Raw genomic sequence first — 6,000 nt, forward strand, 5'->3', positions numbered from 1 at the left:
CAATCCTGCGGTGTTGCGGCCAGCTCACAAGAAAGCGAGTTGAAGAAAGGAGCTCAGGGGCACTGTAATTCACAAACCAGCAGAGTTATAAATGACAGCAATCGTCCAAAAATATATTGAAGTAAGGCTGCCAAGAGGACATGAAAGCGGGGCAGGATTGCAGGAAACCGATTTCAGGAGGTAGACAGGAATTGCATGTAAAGCATAGGAAAAGAGGCAGAACGTCCACAATGATGCACTTGGCCAAAAAGGGCGTATGCGTTTTTTCCTGAATATATTCAGGAAAAAACGCATACGCCCTTTTTGGCCAACCAAGCAAGCTTGCAAAGGAAATCTGCACTACAATGAAGTCTCACTGCCCCCCGGTCAAAAGGGCCATCTGAAAAAAGTGTAAAATCCAGAAAGGCAGGACAGGCCATGCAGAACTGGGAGCCTTGATATGCTGATGGGCGGGATGTAAATTGCCAACAGCCACTCTGGGGAAGTGTATGGTGTTTCCTGAAACATCTAAAAAACTAAGCAACAGAGCCTAGGGCACTTCCACTTATGGTCCTATAGCTTAGGGAAATTAAAATCAAAAAGACACAGCCACCCCAAAGTTTGGGACGGCTCTGTTTACAACAACCTCGTTTACGGTACAAGTTCAATATCACAGAAAGCGAAAAATGGATAAAGAAGTTGTGGTACTTACGTACAATGCAATATCACTCAGCAATGAAATCTATGTCATCAGGCCCGTAGCAGCATAATGAGTGGATTCAGGTATGATGATTCTAAGTGAAATAAGTCACACAGAAAAAGAAACACCATAAGATATCACTACTACAAGGAAGGTAAACTTGGCTACACAAGAACTGAATTACAAAACAGAACAGGGTCTCAAATGTAGAAAACCAACTTATGCTTGCTTAAGGGGAAAGGTGAGTTGGGGTGCTGCCTAAAACCAGAGATTGAAATTAGCACAGATACCGTTCCATAAGCCAAATATGTAATAGACAAGAGCTACTCCTTGCTCAACGCAGTGGACTCAACACCCCATATTAAACGCCTAAGAATATACCTGACTAGAAATAATCTTAAAACCTATGGATTTATATGTCTCCGAAAGAGAATCAAGCGTGTGTACGGCGGCATAAACGCAGCAGTGATAGGATTGGTGAGGTTCGGTGAGCAAATGTAGACCCTTTGAAGTCATACTGCATGGTACCCATTCCATGGGTCTCAACTCTCCAGGTTTAAGGGATTCTTCCTTCAGCTGAAACATGCATGTGGAACACAGAGTATGATCCACCGTGTGATCAGGAAACGTGTTCAAATGTGTCTCAGTTTTCGTCCCCTGGTACTCGGGTGCAACATTCAAGACGCTTTACTAACACTCTCCCCACTTGGAGAGTCAGTGCCTTTAACCTCCTGTTTGGCCCAGTTTGCAATTTCTGCGTAGGATTAACAGGAATAGGGAGAACCAATGAGAGACTAGCTGGAGCTGTGAGGACGGGCAAATTTAACTCTCATTTCCAACCAGGAAGAGGAATTAACCAAAGGCTCAGCATGCAATGCCGGAACTACACTAGGGCCTGAAGCAATCCTGCGGTGTTGCGGCCAGCTCACAAGAAAGCGAGTTGAAGAAAGTAGCTCAGGGGCACTGTAATTCACAATCCTGCAGAGTTATAAATGACAGCTATCTTCCAAAAATATATTGAAGGAAGGCTGACAAGAGGACTTGAAAGCGGGGCAGAATTGCAGGAAACCGATTTCAGGAGGTAGATTGGAATTGCATGTAAAGCATAGGAAAAGAGGCAGAACGTCCACAATGATGCACTTGGCCAAAAAGTGCATATGCGTTTTTTCCTGAATATATACAGGAAAAAACGCATACGCCCGTTTTGGCCAACCAAGCAAGCTTGCAAAGGAAATCTGCACTACAATGAAGTCTCACTGCCCCCCCGGTCAAAAGGGCCATCTGAAAAAAGTGTAAAATCCAGAAAGGCAGGACAGGCCATGGAGAACTGGGAGCCTTGTTATGCTGATGGGCGGGATGTAAATTGCCAACAGCCACTCTGGAGAAGTGTATGGTGTTTCCTGAAACATCTAAAAAACAAAGCAACAGAGCCTAGGGCACTTCCACTTATGGTCCTATAGCTTAGGGAAATTAAAATCAAAAAGACACAGTCACACCAAAGTTTGGGACGGCTCTGATTACAAGAACCTCGTTTACGGTACAAGTTCAATATCACAGAAAGCGAAAAATGGATAAGGAAGTTGTGGGAATTACGTACAATGCAATATCACTCAGCAATGAAATCTATGTCATCAGGCCCGTAGCAGCATAATGAGTGGATTCAGGTATGATGATTCTAAGTGAAATAAGTCACACAGGAAAAGAAACACCATAAGATATCACTACTACACGGAAGGTAAACTTGGCTACACAAGAACTGAATTACAAAACAGAACAGGGTGTCAAATGTAGAAAACCAACTTATGCTTGCTTAAGGGGAAAGGTGAGTTGGGGTGCTGCATGAAACCAGAGATTGAAATTAGCACAGATACCGATCCATAAGCCAAATATGCAATAGACAAGAGCTACTCCTTGCTAAACGAAGTGGACTCAACACCCCATATTAAACGCCTAAGAATATACCTGACTAGAAATAATCTTAAAACCTACGGATTTATATGTCTCCGAAAGAGAATCAAGCGTGTGTACAGCGGCATAAACGCAGCAGAGATAGGATTGGTGAGGTTCGGTGAGCAAATGCAGACCCTTTGAAGTCATATTGCATGGTACCCATTCCATGGGTCTCAACTCTCCAGGTTTAAGGGATTCTTCCTTCAGCTAAAACATGCATGTGGAACCCAGAGTATGATCCACCGTGTGATCGGGAAACGTGTTCAAATGTGTCTCGTTTTCGTCCCTGGTACTCGGGTGCAACATTCCAGATGCTTTACTAACACTCTCCCCACTTGGAGAGTCAGTGCCTTTAACCTCCTGTTTGGCCCAGTTTGTAATTTCTGTGAAAAATGAACAGGAATAGGGAGAACGAAAGAGAGACTATCTGGAGGTGTCTGGACGGGCAAATTTAACTCTCATTTCCCACCAGGAAGAGGAATTAACCAAAGGCTCAGCGTGCCGTGCCGGAACTACACTAGGGCCTGAAGCCATCCTGCGGTGTTGCGGCCAGCTCACAAGAAAGCGAGTTGAAGAAACGAGCTCAGGGGCACTGTAATTCACAAACCTGCAGAGTTATAAATGACAGCTATCGTCCAAAAATATATTGAAGGAAGGCTGCCAAGAGGACTTGAAAGCGGGGCAGAATTGCAGGAAATCGATTTCAGGGGGTACACTGGAATTGCATGTAAAGCATAGGAAAAGAGGCAGAACGTCCACAATGATGCACTTGGCCAAAAAGGGCGTATGCGTTTTTTCCTGAATATATTCAGGAAAAAACGCATACGCCCTTTTTGGCCAACCAAGCAAGCTTGCAAAGGAAATCTGCACTACAATGAAGTCTCACTGCCCCCCGGTCAAAAGGGCCATTTGAAAAAAGTGTAAAATCCAGAAAGGCAGGACAGGCCATGGAGAACTGGGAGCCTTGTTATGCTGGTGGGCGGGATGTAAATTGCCAACAGCCACTCTGGAGAAGTGTATGGTGTTTCCTGAAACATCTAAAAAACAAAGCAACAGAGCCTAGGGCACTTCCACTTATGGTCCTATAGCTTAGGGAAATTAAAATCAAAAAGACACAGCCACCCCAAAGTTTGGGACGGCTCTGTTTACAAGAACCTCGTTTACGGTACAAGTTCAATATCACAGAAAGCGAAAAATGGATAAAGAAGTTGTGGTACTTACGTACAATGCAATATCACTCAGCAATGAAATCTATGTCATCAGGCCCGTAGCAGCATAATGAGTGGATTCAGGTATGATGATTCTAAGTGAAATAAGTCACACAGGAAAAGAAACACCATAAGATATCACTACTACACGGAAGGTAAACTTGGCTACACAAGAACTGAATTACAAAACAGAACAGGGTGTCAAATGTAGAAAACCAACTTATGCTTGCTTAAGGGGAAAGGTGAGTTGGGGTGCTGCATGAAACCAGAGATTGAAATTAGCACAGATACCGTTCCATAAGCCAAATATGTAATAGACAAGAGCTACTCCTTGCTCAACGAAGTGGACTCAACACCCCATATTAAACGCTTAAGAATACACCTGACTAGAAATAATCTTAAAAACTACGGATTTATATGTCTCCGAAAGAGAATCAAGCGTGTGTACAGCGGCATAAACGCAGCAGTGATAGGATTGGTGAGGTTCGGTGAGCAAATGCAGACCCTTTGAAGTCATATTGCATGGTACCCATTCCATGGGTCTCAACTCTCCAGGTTTAAGGGATTCTTCCTTCAGCTAAAACATGCATGTGGAACACAGATTATGATCCACCGTGTGATCAGGAAACGTGTTCAAATGTGTCTCAGTTTTCGTCCCCTGGTACTCGGGTGCAACACTCCAGACGCTTTACTAACACTCTCCCCACTTGGAGAGTCAGTGCCTTTAACCTCCTGTATGGCCCAGTTTGCAATTTCTGCGGAAAATGTACAGGAATAGGGAGAACCAATGAGAAACTACCTGGAGGTGTCTGGACGGGCAAATTTAACTCTCATTTCCCACCAAGAAGAAGAATTAACCAAAGGCTCAGCATGCCATGCCGGAAGCACACTAGGGCCTGAAGCAATCCTGCGGTGTTGCGGCCAGCTCACAAGAAAGCGAGTTGAAGAAAGGAGCTCAGGGGCACTGTAATTCACAAACCTGCAGAGTTATAAATGACAGCTATCGTCCAAAAATATATTGAAGTAAGGCTGCCAAGAGGACTGGAAAGCGGGGCAGAATTGCAGGAAACCGATTTCAGGAGGTAGACGGGAATTGCATGTAAAGCATAGGAAAAGAGGCAGAACGTCCACAATGATGCACTTGGCCAAAAAGGGCGTATGCGTTTTTTCCTGAATCAGGAAAAAACGCATACGCCCTTTTTGGCCAACCAAGAAAGCTTGCAAAGGAAATCTGCACTACAATGAAGTCTCACTGCCCCCCGGTCAAAAGGGCCATCTGAAAAAAGTGTAAAATCCAGAAAGGCAGGACAGGCCATGGAGAACTGGGAGCCTTGTTATGCTGGTGGGCGGGATGTAAATTGCCAACAGCCACTCTGGAGAAGTGTATGGTGTTTCCTGAAACATCTAAAAAACAAAGCAACAGAGCCTAGGGCACTTCCACTTATGGTCCTATAGCTTAGGGAAATTAAAATCAAAAAGACACAGCCACCCCAAAGTTTGGGACGGCTCTGTTTACAAGAACCTCGTTTACGGTACAAGTTCAATATCACAGAAAGCGAAAAATGGATAAAGAAGTTGTGGTACTTACGTACAATGCAATATCACTCAGCAATGAAATCTATGTCATCAGGCCCGTAGCAGCATAATGAGTGGATTCAGGTATGATGATTCTAAGTGAAATAAGTCAAACAGGAAAAGAAACACCATAAGATATCACTACTACACGGAAGGTAAACTTGGCTACACAAGAACTGAATTACAAAACAGAACAGGGTCTCAAATGTAGAAAACCAACTTATGCTTGCTTAAGGGGAAAGGTGAGTTGGGGTGCTGCATGAAACCAGAGATTGAAATTAGCACAGATACCGTTCCATAAGCCAAATATGTAATAGACAAGAGCTACTCCTTGCTCAACGAAGTGGACTCAACACCCCATATTAAACGCTTAAGAATACACCTGACTAGAAATAATCTTAAAAACTACGGATTTATATGTCTCCGAAAGAGAATCAAGCGTGTGTACAGCGGCATAAACGCAGCAGTGATAGGATTGGTGAGGTTCGGTGAGCAAATGCAGACCCTTTGAAGTCATATTGCATGGTACCCATTCCATGGGTCTCAACTCTCCAGGTTTAAGGGATTCTTCCTTCAGCTAAAACATGC

Source organism: Leucopleurus acutus (genome assembly GCF_964270905.1).
Source record: "Leucopleurus acutus genome assembly, chromosome: 1".
NCBI lineage: Eukaryota > Metazoa > Chordata > Mammalia > Artiodactyla > Delphinidae > Leucopleurus > Leucopleurus acutus.